The sequence below is a fragment of the Chiloscyllium punctatum genome, chromosome 35 (genome assembly GCF_047496795.1).
Source record: "Chiloscyllium punctatum isolate Juve2018m chromosome 35, sChiPun1.3, whole genome shotgun sequence".
In the NCBI taxonomy this organism is placed as follows: domain Eukaryota; kingdom Metazoa; phylum Chordata; class Chondrichthyes; order Orectolobiformes; family Hemiscylliidae; genus Chiloscyllium; species Chiloscyllium punctatum.
This window is the reverse complement of record NC_092773.1, coordinates 38,983,061-39,004,160: the sequence shown is the minus strand read 5'-3', so window position 1 is coordinate 39,004,160 and position 21,100 is coordinate 38,983,061.

Sequence of the window (21,100 nt, the reverse complement as noted above, 5' to 3'; positions counted from 1 at the left end):
GTAAACCACTGTAAGGTCACCCCTCAGCCTCTGCAGATTTAATGATTCTTCCCAACTTCTATCTTTTAGGCTCTCTTTCAAAATACGAGATTGTACTAGTAGGTGTATGTCTTATCATGAGGTTGCGTTTCTCTTTGGATAAGGTGAAAGTGATCTCAACATAAGTACAAATCCAAAATTTGACATTTTGTGCCCGTTTTAAATGGGCACAACAATCAGTAACGATCTAACCTCTCCTTCTTTTATGTAAGTCATAAGAAATCATATAGTTTCCTTTAGTGCTTTATTTCAGAATGTGAAGGACAGCAAAGAATAGTATTATTACCCACGAGACATCATAAAATTATAGAATAAGACAAGAAACGCATGGTTTTCATTCAATTCTGTTGCAGAAGGAGGCTGTTTGGCCCTCTTTGTCTAAGTGGCGTCTCTGTGATGAAATCATACCAGTTCATTCTCTGCAATTAAAACATTAAAGATGGAAATTTTTTGTACTCAATTTTTTTGTGAGATCATTGCTTGGAGATGTTTTCCTTATACTAGTGGATAGAGTCGTCGAATTCACTGCTACACATCGCATCAAGTAATCCTGCAGTATGTATGTACTTGCTAATTTTTCAGTAGTGTAACGTGTATGTTATTGATTGTTGTGCCAAACATACGAACGTAAGTGAATAGTATTTTCAACTCCCGAGCTGCAAAATTATTTACTTGACAACGTTATTCATGCTACTTCATTTTTTTTTCCTTTTTTTTCCAGTTCTTATTTCCTAGGAACTGATTGATTCCATCGTAAAAAAGCATAAAGATATATTGGAGAAGGTATGATCTGAGACGATTGCAATTTGAACTCTTCTGGCGCAAGGTAAGTCAGTGTTGATACTAATTATCTGTTTATGTAGAATATGCCACAACCCATCCGTCCATAGTGCAATTTTCATGTTTTAGCTTGTAACCGCTTTGTCAGGGTCTTGTGGGTTTTCTCAAACTACGTTTCCTCTGCAGAGAGATTTGCTTCAGAAAAATGAGCTCTTTCGTCAAGCATAAAAGGTCATCCCTGCAAGTATGGCATCACCATAACTTGCAGATGAAAATCATTTCACCCAACAAGTTTGCATCTCCACCCAAGGAGCACGCCACCCTATTCCAGTCATCCAACATTTCGATAGTTAATCCGCCTGAAACACCGTGCTACCGTTTAATTGGGCAAGTCCACTTCTCTTAAATTGCACGTCACTGGACTATAGGAGAAAGCAGAACAGCCAGAGAACGTAAAAACTCCACAAACGCGGAGGCGAGAATCAAAACTTGCAGTCGTGCCCATTACTGCACTATTGCAACGTTATGTTCGTCACTTCTTCTTTCCAAAATGTACACATACTCAATTTGCATCTTTTTGACTCAAACGAATTTAATGTCAAAATAACTAACACGAGTATTAACATAGCTCCCTTGATGTACTTTCATGACTGTGTGTTTCAGTTACTATGAAACAACGTGGAATCTTGTGAACGTGCCAGTTCACCTCCGTCAATTTTGTTCCCATTCATTCAGCAGACGAGGTTGTGGTTGATGAGGTCATCATTTATGGCCAATCTGTAACTGCCAAGAAGCCAGTTACGAATCAACTACATTGTTGTGGGTCTGGATTCACATGCATGCCAGGGCAGTTAAAGACAAAAGTTTCGCTCTCTCGAGACCATTCCTCACATAGACGTTTGTCCTGAATACTGATAAGTGATTCATGAATATAATAAAAACTTAATTCCAGACTTTTGAAATAAGTTTTAACTTTCTGCGGGAAATTCCAGCTTTGCGTCCCCAGAACGCTGCCTGCGTCTCTGGATTAACTATCCAAATATAATACGGCCAGGCCATCACCTCTCCCTTATCTCGGGTTATTGTTTCCTAATACTTGGCTCTCTTCTCTGCACACGACAACACCAACAATGTAAGAGAAGCTTGTTCTCAGCTGTTCATTTAGATGTCATCTTTACCAATCCATTAAAATCTGCTGCAATTATGTTTTTAAAAATCTTTGTGACACATTTCTGCCAACTTTACCTTTCACACTACAACGACAGATCCCTTATGTCTCAGAAATTATTCGTGATTAATGATTTTGTTCAACTTCAATACAGTCAATAGATATTCAAAGAACATTTACGGGCATTTCCACAACTTCTGCTTTTTTAAATATCTAGTGCTGCGATCACTTGCACTGACAGTGTCGAAATGGTAGACACTCCACATTATTGGAAGAAAATAATAGTTTATAAGAGCGCATGCATATTATACTGAATGCCATCTAAGTCGGAGTAGAGTTGCAAAATCGAGATAAGATTCAATCTTAAAACTTGGTCATCGGTAATGAGAGCACTTCGTTTTTTAAAAGGCCATTTGCTGGACAGCGATCTATTCTGATGAATGCATTGCATTCTCATGTCACTACTTTCTTCATTATCATTAATTGGGTGAAATGAACGTACATGAGTCGCTGAACATGACACATCAAAACACAAGAAGCAAATAAAATTGCTGCAGAGTAACATTTGGCCCTTCAAACCTTCGTGGATCCACATCCACTGTCTAAATCTGTCGCCGATTTTCTCAGCGTCTGCGTCACATCGGTCCCTGCCCAGTCATGCATCTATCCAGGTGCGTCTTGAATGACGCTATCTTGCTCGCCGCTGTCACTTCCACTGGCAAAGCATTCCAGGCATCCATCACCTTCTGTGTTTCGAAACTTCCATGAATATCTCCCCTGAACGTTGCCCCTGTCACTTTGAACTCATGACCCCTAGTAATTCAGCCCCCCATTCTTATAAAAATCTTTTTGCTATTCACCTTGTCCATAACTCTCGTTATTGTGTGGACCTCCATCAGTTCCCTCCTCAACCTTTGTCTTTCTAATCAAAATAATGCTAATCGACCCAATCTGTCTTCATAGCTGGCGACCTCCGTATCAGACAAATCCTGGAGAATGTCCTCTCTCCATAGCATCCATATTGTTTCGGTACTTTGGCAAGGAGAACTGTCTGCATTTATTACAAATGTGATCGAACCAATGTTTTAAATTTCTATAAGGTGACCTGTCAAGTTCTGTACTCAGTACCCCGTCTGATGAAACCTCATAGACCACTCCATTGACCTGTATTGCCACCTTCAGGGAACAATGGAACTGAACACCCAGATCTCTCCTTACATCAATTTTCTCCAGGAGATTTCCATTTACTGTATAGTTCGCTCCTGAACAGGATCTTCCAAAATGCATCACCTTACATTTGCCCGAATTGAACTCTGTCTGCCAATTCCCTGCCCAACTGTCCAACTTATCTGCTTTCGGCTGTATTCTCCTACGGTTCCCTACATTATTTGCAGCTTCACCAATCTGCTTCATCTGCAATCATGCCATTCAGACCATCTATACCTTTCTCCAAATCATGTATGTTTGTAGCACAACCACCACTAGTCACAGGTCTCCATACTGAGAAGCTCCATTCTACTATTGCTCTTTGTCTCCTGTGGCCCAGCCAGTTCTTTTTAGATCTACCTTGAACACCGTGGTCACCATTCGATTTTACCTTACATAGGGAAAGTTTCAAACGTCTTACAGTCGTCCATTCGTATGATATGTACAGCAATTCCTTCATCTAACACCTTTGTCAAATCCTCTATTCTATTAATGTTGTAAGACATAACCTTCCCTGCAAAAATCCCTTATGCTTATCACTGATAATCAAATATTCATCCAGATGGGAGTCGATCCTATCCCTCAATCTTCTCCAGCAACTTCACTACCGTAGATGCTAGGCTCACCATTCTATAATTACGTGGATTATCCGTGCTACACTTATTAACCAAGTGGACAACACTGGCAATTCTCCAGTCCTCAGGACTTCACCCATATTAAAGGATGCTGCAAAGATATTTGTTGATGCCCCAGGTATTTCCTCTCTCACTTCCCTCAGCATTGTGCGACAGATGCGATCCGGACCTGGGAACAAAAGACCATAAGACATAGGAGCGGAAGTAGGGCCATTCGGCCCATCGAGTCCACTCCGCCTTTCATTCATGGCTGATGGGCTTTTCAACTCCACTTGCCCGCATTCTCCCCGTAGCCCTTAATTACTTCTGACATCAAGAATTTATCAATTTCTGCTTGAAGACATTTAGCGTCCCAGCCTCCACTGCACTCTGCAGCGATGAATCCCACAGGCCCACCACTCTCTGGTTGAAGAAATGTCTCCGCATTTCTGTTCTGAATTTACCCCCGCTAATTCTAAGGCTGTGTCCATGGGTCCTCGTCTCCTCGCCTAACGGAAACAATTTCCTAGCCTCCACACTCTCCAAGCCATGTATCATCTTGTAAGTTTTTATTAGATGTCCCTTTAATCTTCTAAACTCCAATGAATACAATCCCAGGATCTTCAGCCGTTCCCCATATGTTAGACCTACCATTCCAGGGATCATCCATATGAATCTCCGCTGTACATGCTCCAGTGTCAATATGTCCTTCCTGAGGTGTGGGGACCAAAACTGGGCACAGTACTCCAAATGGGGCCTAACCAGTGCTTTAAAAAGTCTCAGTAGCACAACGGTGCTTTTCGATTCCAACCCTCTTGAGATAATTTACAACATTGCATTCGCTTTCTTAATCAAGGATTCAACCTGCTTGTTTACCTTTAGAGAATCCTCAACTAGCACTCCCAGATCCCTCTGTACTTTGGCTTTATGAATTTTCTCACCGTTTAGAAATGCTTGTATTCATTTTTCCAAAGTGCAAGATCTCGCACTTCCTCATATTGTATTCCATCAGCCATTTCCTGGTCCACTCTTCCATACGGTCTTGATCCTTTTCAGCCTCCCCACTTCCTCAGTAATACCTGCCTATCCACCTAACTTTGTATCATCGGCAAACTTCGCTAGAATGTCCTCAGTCCCTTCATCCAGATCATTAAGATATGATGTGATCAGCTGCGGCCCCAACACTGAACCCTGCGGGACACCGCTTGTCACCGTCTGCCATTCCGAAAAAGAACCTTTTATCCCAACTCTCTGCCTTCTGTCAGACAGCCAATCCTCAATCCATACCAATAGCTCACGTCAAACACCATGGGCCCTCACCTTGCTCAGCAGCCTCCCGTGTGGCACCTTATCAAAGGCCTTTTGGAAGACTAAGTTGACCACATCCACTGGGTTTCCCCGGTCTAACCTACTTGTCACCTCTTCAAAGAACTCCAACAGGGTTGTTAGGAACGACCCCTTACTAAGTCCATGTTGACTTTTTCTAATCCAACCCTGCTCTTCCAAGAATTTAGAAACCTCATCCTTAATGATGGATTCGAGAATGTTACCAACAACTGAGGTTAGGCTAATTGGCCTATAATTTTCCATCTTTTGTGTTGATCCTTTCTTGAACAAGGGGGTTACAACAGCGATCTTCCAATCATCCGGGACTTTCCTTGACTCCAGTGACTTTTGGAAGATCTCAACCAACGTCTCCGCTATTTCCTCAGCCACCTCCCTCAGAACTCTAGGATGGAGCATATCGGGGCCAGGAGATTTATCAATTTTAAGACCTTTTAGCTTTTCTAGCACTTTATCTTTTGTAATGACAAACATACTCAACTCAGCCCCCTGACTCCCTTTAATTGTTGTGATATTACTCATGTCTTCCACTGTGAAGACTGATACAAAGTACTTGTTAAGTTCTCCTGCTATTTCCTTATCTACCATCACTAGGCTTCCAGCATCAGTTTGAAGTGGCCATATGTCTACTCTCGCCTATCGTTTGTTTCTTATGCGTTGAAAGAAACTTTAACTATCATTTCTAATATTACTGTCATGCCTACCTTCATATTTGATCCTCTCCTTCCTTATTTCTCTCTTTGTTATCCTCTGTTTGTTTTTGTCGCCTTCCCAATCTTCTGATTTCCCAGTGCTCTTGGCCACTTTATAGGATCTCTCTTTTTCTTTGATAGAACAGAACAGTACAGAAATGCCTTTTAGAATATCCAGCACTTTCTCCCTCCATGTGCTGATTTGAAGGAGAGTAATCAAACATCAGTTACCAATCTCCACATCCATTATGTCCTACTCCTCAGTGATTGCAAGCCTAGTTATGGATTTGGATTTTATTCAAGTACGTATCATACTTAATCCAAGAGAGCTTTAGAATGCTGGCATGAGACCTTGAAGACCATGTTGAGAGCATACTGTCAGGATTACCCGAATAATGAGGATGAAGATGTCCAATTCGTATTGTTTCCCATTACAGATGCACCAAATGAATATACTCAGCTTACTCCCTTCGAGTTAATATTCAGACATGAAGGTGAGGACCCATGAAATTATTTGAAGTAAACTTGACAAGACCAAAGCACAAGACCTAAAAATTTGGTTTTGCATCTGGTGAGAGGAAGAGGTTATGTCGAGCAGGTGATTTTGCTAAAACGTACCAAAAGGGGACACAGCATAAAATGAAGCAGTTTCCATGTACAGGCACAGACTCAGAAGTTGTCTTGAAGTCATGACTTGTTAGTACTATTGCCAGTGATAGGACACAAATTAAAGTCGGGTTTAGTAGCCCCTTATAAATTTAGAAAAAAGTTGAGTTAGGTGAACTATCTCATAAAGTTGTTGACTTGTTGAAACTGTATTGCACTGGACAGAAACAACTGAAGAAACAAATGTAAGTTACTTCTCAGCAGAGTGCGGAATCAAATCCAGATATTGTGGATTTTGATCTGACTCAAAATATCTTTCAAACTAAGAGGGCCTTGAGTACTGGGAACAGGTTAATACACTATCTTCCTCAGCACCAATGAACACAGTTGAAAGTTTGCTACTGTAGTATGCGGACATATGTATGAGTCGGATGCGTAGGAAGAATACAATTGTAAGTGTAGTGGACATAGGCAATGCTGTTCAGATAAAGCAACACCCTAATCTGCGTCACACTTCCAAAGCCAGCGAGGTCAAGAAGGGTGTGGTAGCCAAAATCAACGAGGATGGCATTGAACTGAGCCAGAATGCATAAAGTTCAATGATGTTCTCAGATACCAAAGCCCAAATGCAAATAACGTTTCATACGGATTATGAATGATTGTGATGGAGCCCTGCCTGAAAATTAAAAAAAAGTTTTCATTTTCCACAATGGTTGTACCGACCAGATTTCAAGAGACAATTTGATCACAAGAATTCAAGCAATCAGATTGGACTCAAGGCCAGACTGGATTCAACGATTTTGCTTGAATTATTGGAGGTCCATACCGTTACAAAATCGGACTCATACCCAATATCGAGATTGGAGGTCTGTATGGAGGGAATTTGACAAGCAGTTATATTAGCAAGTTGGACAAACTGTGTGTTTATGACAAGTACATTTCCCAGTGACAGTGAAAGACATTTCTGCGTTTGCAAACACAAATGAACTGCAACAAGTCAAATTGATGCCCTTTGGAATGAATAACACACCCGCCAAATTTCAAAGACTCACAAACAAAGTTGTCGATTGGTTTACAAACTGTGACGTCTGTTTGAACAATGTATTGGTGTTTTGTAAGCTCGGGTAGGATCATACTGTATCGTTTGAACGAACACGAGAGGCGAAATTGGCAATAATATTAAACAAAACAGAAGACACAAAAGGTGTCTTCTTGAATGATGTTCTTGGGACATAGCAGTGGTCCTGGAATGTTGACCACACGGAACGGAAAGACGAAGGCCATAGAGGAATTCTACCTAATAAAGTATAGATAAGGTAGGTATCTATTCAATTATGAAATATATTTGTCTGGCAAGAAGTTAATGTGAAATTAGATTAATGTCATACACATGGCATGGTGATGGTGTTAAGGCAAATAAGAAATTGAGCCATTGTTTTCATTATATTGGTTAATTTGCTTTCTTCAGGGGAAGGGGTCATGAAGGTCTATACGCGTACTGTATTTTTAAAAGAGAGAGGAAACTAATCCGGAATTAGAAAAGCACACCTGAAAATATGTAACATTTGGTGTCCACAAAAACTGCACGGTGTTGCCATACACCTAACAAATTCAAACTCGGCCAATTAATTTCAGTTGTACCCCAGATAACAAATACCAATCGAATTTCAATTTTTCAATTTGGGATGACATCAAACCAATTAAATGATCCAATGTTTTGGGGAATAAAACCAGACATTTTGAAGAGATTTGTAGAGAATGGCAACGACTACCAACAAACAACCTGCTAGCTATATAGCTGTCTGAAAGTTCCCTTATGAAAACAAATATATGCAGCAGAACCTTAATGTCAAACCAAAGAAATCCACAAAGAATGGTGTGGATCTGGAGATGATAACGGGTTTTCAAATTGATGTTGACGTAAATTTAAGAGGGAATGTATCGGACCAGTATTGTTTCGTGATAGTTAAAAGATAGAATTAAGAGGATGTTGTAAATAGTTTTTGGTTTTAGTATTCTCTTTCAGACGTTTAGAATAAAATTGATAATTTTTACCTTAAATGGTGACCTTTGGGATTATTAGATTAGATTAGATTACTTACAGTGTGGAAACAGGCCCTTCGGCCCAACAAGTGCACACCGCCCCGCCGAAGCGTAACCCACCCATTCCCCTACCCCTACCCCTACCCCTACATCTATATCTACCCCTTACCTAACACTACGGGCAATTTAGCATGGCCAATTCACCTGATCTGCACATCTTTGGACTGTGGGAGGAAACCGGAGCACTCGGAGGAAACCCACGCAGACACGGGGAGAACGTGCAAACTCCACACAGTCAGTCGCCTGAGGCGGGAATTGAACGCGGGTCTCTGGCGCTGTGAGGCAGCAGTGCTAACCACTGTGCCACCGTACCGCCCATTATTGTTTCCCTCTCGATGATTATCGCATTGCAGCAAGCGGTGAGGGTCTCTGTGTGTCAGTTTTAGAATGATCAGAGTGTTTTAACCCGTGTCATAACCAAGTCTTTATGTCTTTCTCCACGATTAACACAGGGAGGAAATATTCATTGAGAACCTCGCCCATTTGCAGTAGTTATACAAAAATATAAACTCACACACTTACTCTTGAGAGGCCATAATCTTTCTGTAATAATTCTTTTCTCTCAGCCACAGCTATCTCAAAGCCTTCATCAGTAAACTCTATTGTCCACTGCATACCTCTAGGGAATCCCTTGCTCATAGCTGCCTTTACGTTGAAATTAAAGCCTTTATTCCTTTATTGCTGATGTTCTGTTCAAGAAAGTAAACAGTGATATTTCATCAAACTAAAGGAAAGTCAGCATCGCACTGTCATTTGGAATGCTGTAGAGAGTATTCTAATGGACAAGACTTTTGATGTTTCAAACCTAATTAGACACAGATAAAATACCTTTGCGCAGGCAAGGACATGTCTTATTAACATGATTGAATGTTTCGAGGAGGTGATGAAACTTGTCGTTTATGGTAGTGCTGTGGATATTATCGACATGGATTTCACTGAGACTTTCAGCAAAGCCCCTCATGATAGCGTCGTCCAGAGATTTAAATGCATGGGATCCATTGTGAATGGTTCGCATGAATTATTTTGGTTTTGCCCATACTAGGCAGAGGAACGTGGTGGAATAGCGGAGTTTTGTTATCTGAAGGAAGTCCGTGACAAGTGGTGGTCCATGGTTATCGCGACTGGCAGCTCTGCTGTTTCTGGTTTGCATTTTTGACATGGATGAAATTGCAGATTGGTGAGGTTGTAAGTTTACAGATGAGATTAGGTTCAATGGTTTCTGGGAAAATATAGAAGGTTGTCAAAGAATAGAGCAGGAACTAGATCTGTTCCAGGTATGCACGGAGATTTGGTAGATGGAGTTGAGTTCAGTGCTGCACTTGGATATCATGCCTTAAGGAAGAGTATATAGCTAATCGTAGGAACCTGAAGAGCTTTTATTTGAAGAGGGATTTTGCTTTCAAATCCAGTGCTCCCTGAAAGTGGCAACACAAATCGACAGGGCAGTAGAACAGGTTTATGACATGCATGTCTTTATTGTTCGGAGACTTGTGCGCAACAGTCAGGCTTCATGTTGCCGCTTGATAAGACATTAGTTCGGCTTAAATTAGAGTTCAATTCTGTTCACCATGTTACAGGAACGTTATGGAGCTTTGGAGAAGGTGCAGCAGAGTCTTACCAGGATGCTACCAGGATTTGAGGATATGAGCGATAAGGAAATGCAATTAAAAAGCTCGGGTTGTTTTCTATGGTGAGGCGGAGGTGAGGTGAGACTTGGCAAAAGGCTATAGAAATATGAAATTAATGGATAGGTTTATTGGCCTGAGTCTCATCCCCACAGTGAAGTGTCTAACTTTAAATTACATGCATTTCAGGTGAGAGGATCAAAGTTCAAAGGGAGATATGAAGGGTACGTTTCTTTAATGCAGTGAGGTTTCGGAGTCTGGAATGCACTGTCGTGATGTCAGGAGTGGCAGAAGGGGGAGCTAATGAAGCCTTTAGGTAGACACGTTAGAATGCAAGTCATGTCGGGTTTATGGACAAAGGCCAGGCAGAATGAATTAGTTTAATTTGGATGCATGTTCAGGACAACGTCATCCATCGAAGTGCACGTTCCTGAGCTTTCCAGGTCTATGTCAGTTGTTCCAAGTTCCCGAAATTAGGTACTTTTGTATCTTTGATAACCCAACATCGATGGAAGAGTAAATATTTCAACACAGGCATGTGAGTACACGTGACAATTTATGTAACTCAATTGCAATCAATTCAATCATTACTTCTACGCCTTTTCCAAAGAGCGCTGTTTTCCCCCTGTTGTTTCATGGGAAGATTTGGATTTTCCTTCATTTATGTGCGATACTGGCAGTCATGAATTGATGACCAAAATGAATATTGATTTAGATTAGATTAGATTATCTACAGTGTGGAAACAGGCCCTTCGGCCCAATCAGTCCACACCGACCTTCCGAAGAGTAACCCACCCATTTCCCATTAATGCATCATCTTTGCAAGTCTTGCCCGATTTTACCAGCATGACCAAGTTGATTAGATTAGATTACTTACAGTGTGGAAACAGGCCCTTCGGCCCAACAAGTCCACACCGCCCCGCCGAAGCGCAACCCACCCATACCCCTACCTTTACCCCTTACCTAACACCACGGGCAATTTAGCATGGCCAATTCACCTGACCTGCACATCTTTGGACTGTGGGACGAAACCGGAGCACCCGGAGGAAACCCACGCAGACACGGGGAGAGCGTGCAAACTCCACACAGTTAGTCGCCTGAGGCGGGAATTGAACCCGGATCTCTGGCGCTGTGAGGCAGCAGTGCTAACCACTGTGCCACCGTGCCGCCCACAAATTGACTGGGGGGATGAAGAACTAGGCTATCTGGATTCAAAGAATACAGCGAGGTAATGTGATTTTCAGATTGTTCTATAGTGAAAGGACATTACATCCATATTGCAAAAAGACAAATTTCAGACAACTATTCGAATTTCTGTCATCGTTTTTCTGCAGTGCTTATTTATCTCCTCTCCAGAGACGCATCAAATTCTCCCTTTCCTCTGAGGCAAAGCATTCCAAGTTCCAAAGACAAAGCATCAGCAAATGTCTGTAATGTATGTTTCATTCACTTACCAAGCTTCTGAGAAGTCTGTACTCTGATGTAACCTCCCATAAATAATAAGAAGTCTTCGCATGTCCACTTAACTCTTGGTACCTCAGTGTGATTAGATTCAATTGCTGACTTTTCGTCCTTTAATTTGGATCTAAGTGCCATCATAGAACATAGAATGTAGCACATTACAGCACATGACAGGCCTTTCAGCCCTCGATGTCGCCCCGACCTGTGAAACCAATCTGAAGCCGATTCATCCTGAACTATTCCACTTTCATCCGAATGTTTATCCAATATCATTTAAATGCACATTAACTTGGAGGGTCTACTAATGCTGTGAGCAGGGCATTCCACGCCTTGAGTGTCTATGAGTGACGAAACTACCTCTGACTTCAGACCTATATCAATGAGCCCAAAATTTAAGTCGATGCCACATCGTATTGGCCATCACCATCCGAGGGAGAAAGCTGTCAGTGTTCAACTTGTCTAAACCTCTGATAGTCTTACCTGTTTCAATTAAGTCACAGGTCGACCTTCTTCTCTCGAACGAAAACAGCCTCGAGTCCCTCAGCCTTTCCTCGTCAGAACTTCTTTCCTTACTCAACAACATCCTGGTAAATCTGCTGTGAGTCCTTTCCAAAATTCCCTTGTCTTTACTGTAATACAGTTACCAAAACTGCGCGCAATACTCCAAGTATGGCCACACCAGAATTTTGTACAGCTGAAACTTAACCTCATGGCTATGACGATCAATCCCTCTACCAAAAATGGCAATACTACATGTGCCTTCTTAACAGCAATATCAACCTTAGTGTTAATTTTAAGAGATCTATGCACATGGACACCAAGATCTCTCTGTTCATCTACACTATCAAGAATCCTTCCTCTAGCCCACCACTCTGTATTTCTGTTGCTCTTTCGAAAGTGACTCACCTCACACTGATCCACAGTAAACTCCATTTTCCACCTCTCAGCCTAGCTCTGTAGCTTGTCTAAGCCGCATTGTACCCTGCAACATCGTTCGTTACTATACACAACTCCAACAACATTAGTGTCATTCACAATTTTCATTACCCATTCTGCTACGCCCTCGTCCAGATGACACACTGCAGTGGCCGAAATAGATCCTTTCATTCCACTACTGAACTCAGGATATACATCTCCCATCAACCACAACCCCCTGTCTTCTCTCAGCTCGCCGATTTCTGATCCACACCCCAAATCACGCTCGATCCCATGCCTCTTATTTTTTGTGCAATAGCTTCCGATGGGGATCCGTTTTGAAAACCTTCTTGAAATCACCGACGTCACCCTTATTCACTGGGAGTTTGCCTTCTGAAAGAAAACAACAAAGTTTAGGAGGTACGATATACCCTTCACAAAACCGTGTCCCGTGTCTCTAATCAACTCACTCCTTTCTCGGTAATTATAAATCAATCTCTTCTGACCTTTTCCAACACTTTACCCACAACTGACATAAGGTTCACTGGTCTATAATTTCCAGTGGTGGCTCTCGTCCCCTTCTTGAACAATATGAAAAGCATTTGCTTTCCTGTAGTCTTCTGGAGCTATGCCTGGTAAAGATGAGCTCTAAAGATCAAAGCCAAATGCTGTGCAATTCCAATTCTCAATTGTGATGTTCGACAACAAAATGAGAAATGCAAAAAAGTCAGGTAATCTCCTATGGGACTGTGCTTTAATTGCACGATATGCTTAATGATTTCCATGGACCTAAAGTTATTAAAATGCGTTAAATCTGTCTTGGACTGGCCGTCATGGAAAATAAAGCTCCTCACTTAATTGGCACTACATTTGGTCCCTGCAACATTGAGGTCTAATTAAACCACTCAACACAATCTCCAAGATACACTTTAGGAAAATCACAGTATTCACGACAGATCACCTTTTATTTCCACTACCATTACCAAGAACAGAACACCAGATACGTAGGAACATCTCCCTCTGCAATCTTCTCTGCGCACCACTGAGCACCTGATTACTAACTTCTCAAAGTTCCTTCGATGAGAAGATTTCTGGAAAAGCAGTGTGAGTTTACTGACAGCACAAGTACAGCAGCAGTTTTTTTTTTCTCATCAGGACAATTATGGACAACTAACAAAACACTGAATAAACCAGAAAATTACACATTACAGATTCGTTTTTGTAAGATATTTGGCAAATAAAGACTAAACTTCTCTCAGCAGATCAACGGATAATTTTACATCATGTCATTGCAAATATCAAAAAAGCAGTCAGTGCCGGCATTCTGAACTGAGGCGAATTAATCCCATATAACTGGCATAATGGTTTCCGAAATAACTTTTCTTGACAAACAGTTAGAGCAGTCTAGTGTTCTCTTTTTTTTACCTATGCAATGGCTTTCAGGAGCTGCTTGCCATTCTTCCATTTCTGTGTAACAGGAACAAAGATAAAATGGCTGTTGTCCAGACTTTTTTCTGTGACTCGTAAGTAATTAAAAGTTGCCTTATGCCTCCCTGTTGCAGTTCAAATAGAGTTCAGCGATGTCTTCACTTTTCATTTTTTCAGGTTTGTAGTCACTGATGATCTCAACTAATTGACAAGATATCAGAAGTACTGAGCAACCTCGTTCCAGTTGTGTGCGATGTGCTGAAGTGTACTAATGGGAGTGCCTGCTCTGTCATTTCAGTTTCTGAAAAAAAATCAATGTGTTACCTCGGGTGCTTCTTGAATCGTGTCAAGCATTTAGATCAAATGTGTTCTATATTCAGCAGGATATTTTATGCATGCTCTTAGATATTATCAAATTCTCTTTCAGGTATTGGTCCGATGGAATCAATTAAAATCCTCGCAAAAGATTTCTCAAATGCAGAAACGGGTGTTAAAAATGCTGGTTTTATTGATGCATCTGTTTTTCCAATTGCCTGACACGTATGACATTTCCGGCAAAATGAAAGCACATCTTTGTGCATAAGAAAATGTTTTTCTGTATCAGCAAGACTTTTTTTTCCTATTGGTAATTCAAGTGTTTCCTCCAACACTTCTTTTCTGTGAACCACTGGCATTGCACCTTTTTGAAATTTTGCCCATCCCTCATCCATATATCTTTTGTTAAGATGGTCGCATTCTGAAATACGTTCAGAATATTCTTCTGCATACGCATTTGGATATAATTGTTTCAGTTTTCCATTTTTTGTTGTAACTTAGTTAAATTTTCTGAATGAAAAACATCTTCTTTGTCCTCCACCTGCCCATGATTTGGCTCAAGCATTCAATCGAACACAATTACAGACAATTCTCCTTTAACATGATAATATTTATTCATTGATTTCTCATCCTTTTTCCACTGGTGATATTTTGACCTTGTTATCAGATTGTCAGGAAAAATCTCATGATATATCTTCTGTAATACCTCAGTATTACAGAATTCTGCTTCTCCATTGGGCTTTTCATCACAGCAGGCAGCACACCTACCTGTGGCCCAACTATATTGTTATAAAACACCAATTGTCCTCCAGGAACCTAGAGTTTCTCCAGTACTCCTATTAATAATTCTCCACAATTCCCTTCACACTCCAAACTCACTGCGCATATGGAGCATTTCTCAGATCGCCATAAATTCCACGTGATAGCACTTTTTCCAGGACGAGTATTTCAGCGTTACATATTCTCGTCATCCATCAACATGAAGGATTGATATGATCCCGTATCTCTTAATACTAAATATTCTTGAGGTAGTGTTCCCACTCTATGAGAGGAAATTTTATTTTTGCAAGTAAATAATTGATGAACTACTACTACTTTCTTCACAAGTATAGTCTTTCTGGTGTAGTACGTTCTGGTGCAAAATTATCGCATCCATTGTGATTCATTTTGCAATTTTAGCAACATTCCCTGTCTTATGCTGCTTTCCGATACCTTCTACCCAGTGCTTTTACTGAACCACAAACGCTGTGCACTTATTGGGCCTATTTTATTGCAGTGAAAACACGTCAGCCTTTTCAGTTATCTTCCCCCTTCATGGGTTTCCATTTTATCTTGTGGTAAACTATCTTTATTAACTTGAACAACGTCTACTTTGCCCTTACCAGAGGATTTCTCTTGAACATCATTTCAATTTCACATGTATTGAAATTAATGTCAGAAGCAAGATTTTACCCTTTCAAACTCAATGTACGTTGGAACATTGTCCATTCTTAGGTTTCTAAATCGCTGCCTGTGATTTTCGGATAGGATGTCATATGCACTCATGCATGGCTTCCTTGACCTCGTCACATCCCCACCTCCCTTTTCTGATGGTGATGCGGATACACCACTAACTCTACCTAGCAAATATATTTGGTTCAGTCAAACCCATATCATGAGGGGCCACTTCATTTGTTTAGCCTGTTTCTGGAATGAAATGAAAACGGCTTCGACACTCTCCGAATCAAACGGGCATACTGCCTGGATACATTTGAACAGACTTCCACCAAGTCTTCAGGGACGATGACTTTGCTCAACATCACTAACTTCCTGACTAAGCGTAACTTTTAACTTCACCTTCATCCATTTACATCAACTTTCCATTAGAACTGCCAAATTTTGTCGACCAAACTCAATCTGTTTCTCCCCATCCTTTCTCTCTCTGTTATCTTTCTTCTGCGAGGGCACTCCTCTCTCATTCTTTTCTTTTTTCTGAGAGTGACTCTGTCCTCCTACTTTTTCCTCTGTCTTCAACTAATGAAAACTATTTCAGTTCCAGTTCATGGTCAAGCTGCTTCATATCCAATTGAAGTCGAGTCAATTCCAACGTTTCAAGCAAAGCTAAATTTTGAACGATTGTTATTACCGTTTCTTTTCTCACTGACGAAGGTAAAAACAAGTCCACCCTTGTCTCTGCAAACCAGCCTGCCAGTTGCAATACCTTTAGCTTTATCTTTGCCTTCTGTAAAATGACCAAATTGCTTCATCCGCCACCCACAGAAAATTCTCACTGACTGAAAGAGTCATTCCACCGCAAAGTACTGTTTAAACTGTTGTGGTTCTGTTTGCCAAGCTGGGAATTTGTGTTCCAGACGTTTCGTTCCCTGTCCAGGTGACATGCTCAGTGCTTGGGAGCCTCCTGTGAAGCGCTTCTGTGATGTCATCACCATAGATGCCGGAGGAAACATCACAGAAGCGCTTCACAGGAGGCTCCCAAGCACTGAGAATGTCACCTAGACAGGGGACGAAACGTCTGCAACACAAATTCCCAGCTCGGCGAACACAACCACAACAACGTGCATCAGAGCTACAAATCTTTTCCTAATCTTTGAAACACGCAGCAAAAAAGAAACCGACATCTGCTACTCGCCTTTAAGTCCAACTACTCTAAAACCAAATTTGAATGATGAAAACATTCCAACAAAATGCAACGGTACAGGCTTGACCCTCTCAAAGTATTTTCAGAAGGTGGCCCTGACTGTTTTTTGTATGAAGGTTGATGTGACGTGAGTGTTCCCCATCTGATACAAGTCATTAAAGCACTGGAGTTTCAGGAGAAAAAAAACAGTAATTTCAGGACAACAGTTGTAGCCCCAACAAATGAAAACGTAATTTTGAATAACTTAACTGTTGATATACTACACCAATCCGCTCCAATAGCTATTAGTAATTAACTGTTCCAATACTTTAAAAGCACATGAACATATCCATGGCAAAAACATATCAAACACAGACTCTTATAGAAGGAAGAAAACAATTTCAAAGACATAACCTTCAATATAAATTCAGAAAAGTCTTTTAAAGAAGCTGGCGACTTCCCTGCACTCCACCAACTTGTGTCTGCGGCAGATCAAATAAAGTCGAAAAAAAGGGCATGAACTGAGAGCACTGGCCATTCCTCTTCCAGCTTTAACCGGGAAAGTAATGCATGAAAATAAAACTGTTGGACGATAACCTGGTGTTTTCGTCCAATAACGACACCTCCAAATCCTTACTAAAATCGACACTGCGGCAGCTATGCCTTTATGACTCTTCATATAAAAAAAGACAGAATATCATTTATAAAGTGACAGCATTGTCATCAACACAATACGTTTTTTGTGATTGCACTACTCTCGCAATGGTATTGATATTTAATTCCACCCGCATATTCTTCATCATTAGTTGCTTGCTTAAATATCGTAGAAACTATGCATGTCGTCAGTAAGGAATATTGATATTTATTCAGTGTTCTTTGCCTAATCCCAGGCGTTCAGATGAGTACGACTAAATTTCCAACTGGTCTGGAATGAGTTACTGGATAAGTAGATCGCATTCATCACATGTGATACATGAAAAAAAAATCCAATGTGGTAAGTCAATCTCTTCGTGTGCATTTTCCTCTATTTGACACTCAGTGTACAATTTCAGGAACTAGACAAATATTCGAATTTGATGAGCTACAATATGCGTAAGGATACAGCATTTGGCAGCGAAGAAGTGCAGAGTACAATTGATAAACGTATTAATAACAAAAACAGTCAGGAGGCAGGGTTACTTTTCACAAAATCCGGCTGTCTAAATTCTGAAATAAGGTGATGTACATGACATCTGACGTGCAATGTATTGAGAGCACAACGAAAGTGAAGTCGAGAATATCAGGGCAAGATCTTATTTTGTTTCATTGAGTTATTCAAAACAAAAACATTCTAAATGAGCCGAACTAATGTAAGTGATGATTTGATGTAATCGACTCAATGGAGGTCTGATGTGTGCATAAATACAGCTGAGCATTTTCATGTGTTAGTCATACGGCAGGCAGAGACCTTCAACAACTACAACAGTCATTCATTTTCAGAAATGAGGAAACCACCGGTTTTGCTGTTGCAAGAGATTTACTATCCACTTCTTGCAGCTGCTGCTCTTCCAGGTAAGCCATAGACCTTGTTTCTTTCCGGTTGATTTTACTTTACCCCGTGTAAGCGTTGAATACTCTATTTTTCCATTGTCAATTTTCACAAAAGATTATCAAACCAGTGATTGAACACTTTCGGCTCCTCCATTTTAAATGGGAGCATAACTCGTGTATTAACAATTGCCACCAATGTGCCGCCTGCAAGGAGTCGTGTCGTTCTTTAGACAGTCTGGTAATACCAAACAAAATGATGTCTACAGCAGCATATTAAACATTTGCGTAAATGTCATGTTTTGTAAATCACTCAGAATGTGTTCACGTCCTCTTAATAAATATCTACACCTCTACATCAATTATGCTTTGCAACATTGCCAACTCTGTCTTTTATATCTGTCTTTATTACAGCGAACACGATGACTATTTTAATTCTTTTGCGACGAACCTGTGGTCTTTCCAAATGCATCACTGCTTATATCGTGGCTATGGCAACATCGGATCTATTGGTCGTCATCAATAATGTTGTAGTGTATTGCATATTAAGTTATCACTTTCCATTGTCCTTCTTCTTCCCTAACACCTGTTTGCAAGCTCATTATATACATGACTGTCATCAGCCTCGATTTAACTGTTTGGTTCACTGTGTCCTTCACATTTGACAGATTTGTGATGATCGGCTGCCAGAGATTTAAAACATTATATTGTACCGAAGGAACTGCAACCACGGTATTAATAATCATTTCGGTCTTGACGTTGTCAAAGAATATTCCAGTTTTGTTTGCATATGGGCCAGAGGAAATCATTGATGGAATCCAATGGGGCTGCCGATCAAGTGGAACATCATCTGCATGGGTAGCGTTGGTCTGGTTTTATAGTGCCTGGCTTGGTTGGCTTCCATTTCTCTTAATATTCTCATTTAATTCTTTAACCATCCACTGTATTGTGATGGCGAATCGAACTCGGATTAGGCTCCGTGGTCACAGAAATAAGAATGAAAGCAGTGCAGAGACGGAGAACCGGAGGAAGTCCATCGTTTTATTATTTTCGGTATCCGTCAGTTTCATGTTGCTTTGGTTGACATATTCTGCTATTTTGGTCATTACCAGACTGGCAAACTCTAATTATTACAGAGGTGACTTTAACGACCCTGAATATATTGCAACTGAAACAGGAAATATCCTCAAGTTGTTGAGTTGTTTCCTGAATCCCTGTATTTATGCCACAACCCAGAAAAAATTCAGAGGAGAACTGAAGAATGCAATGGAATCGCTATTGAAACAAACTCTCAGAGTATTTATAAAAAATATGGACAAGAGCAATATATTTTAGCGGACTCTCTTTGCAGCCGAGGCTAGATTTCACCCTGATTTCCTTAATTCTCCGGGTTGTTAAAAAAACTTTGCACAGTTAGCCTTCAGATTTTCAATCAGAATTTTGATGTGTGATAATTTCTGTTTCGTGCGAATTTTGATTGAAACATACATATCAAACACCCATTGAAATTTTCATCTTCAAAATCAGGTGTCAATGTTCTAAAACCTCTCTTGTGCAGGATATTTTTAAAATAAATACATGAATATAAAATCGATACCGTGATCAAATACGTCAGCATAAAATCGAACTCATATGTATTGCTGTCAGTAGAAATTATCAAAAATAGTATTGCTTCAAATTGGAAACTGGCTATTTTTGTGCACGTTTTGCAAAAAAAGAGATTTTATAGTCTGACGAAATTACACATTGCAACGCCATAGTCGACAACCTAAAACTTGCAAGAAGAAATAAATGAAACGTTCTTGCGGTCCTGGCTCTTGTATGACACGGAACAGAGCATTAATTCATTCAATAGACTGATCAGATAACCTCTGTCAATCGGCCTACTATGTACACAGGAATAGTGCCGATAACACTCAGTGATGAGTCCATGAACGAAATGCATATTTAGAGAGATATCGAAAATAAGAGCAATCTTACATCTCAAGACTTCTTTTTCGTATTCTCTCGATGCTCAAGCATCCTCAGAGACCTCAGAAATATGCATTGCTATTACTTTAATACATTTAAGGAAACGACCACAACCGGTTTCTTTGACAGAGAACGCCACTGTCTCTGTTTGAAAACACTCTCTTCATCGCAGTCATATATATTCTGTCTCATCTTCTGAGATACTGACGCATGGCTCCATTCCGCTGTGGCATTGTGGAAGATCTGATGGATCTTACTTTTCTTGTTCTCAAACATAAAGCAAGATTATCGGATGGAAACCCTCAACCTACATATTTGAATCAACGTGATGTATTTTCAGTCACTGTCGAAGGCAAATTTAATGTCTAATCCTTTTTTGCCTGCCTGAGGTTACATTGTACTTTCTTCGTTAACTTCTGAAATTGGTGTGGGAATACCAAATGTGCGAATGCAGGGTCTTGAGGTGAAAGAAGGGCATTTAGTTAACTTCGTCTTTATCTTTACATGCAGATACAAGTATCAATGAACAGTTGCTCTCTGACGATTACAACATGATCACAAAATAACGTGTAGTGTCAAAGAGTCACACAGCACAGAACGCGGAAACGTTCATCTAGCCAGTTCGTGCCATCCATAATCAAAAATAAACTAGTCGCACTTCTCTGTGCGTGGCCCATCTACTTTCAAAC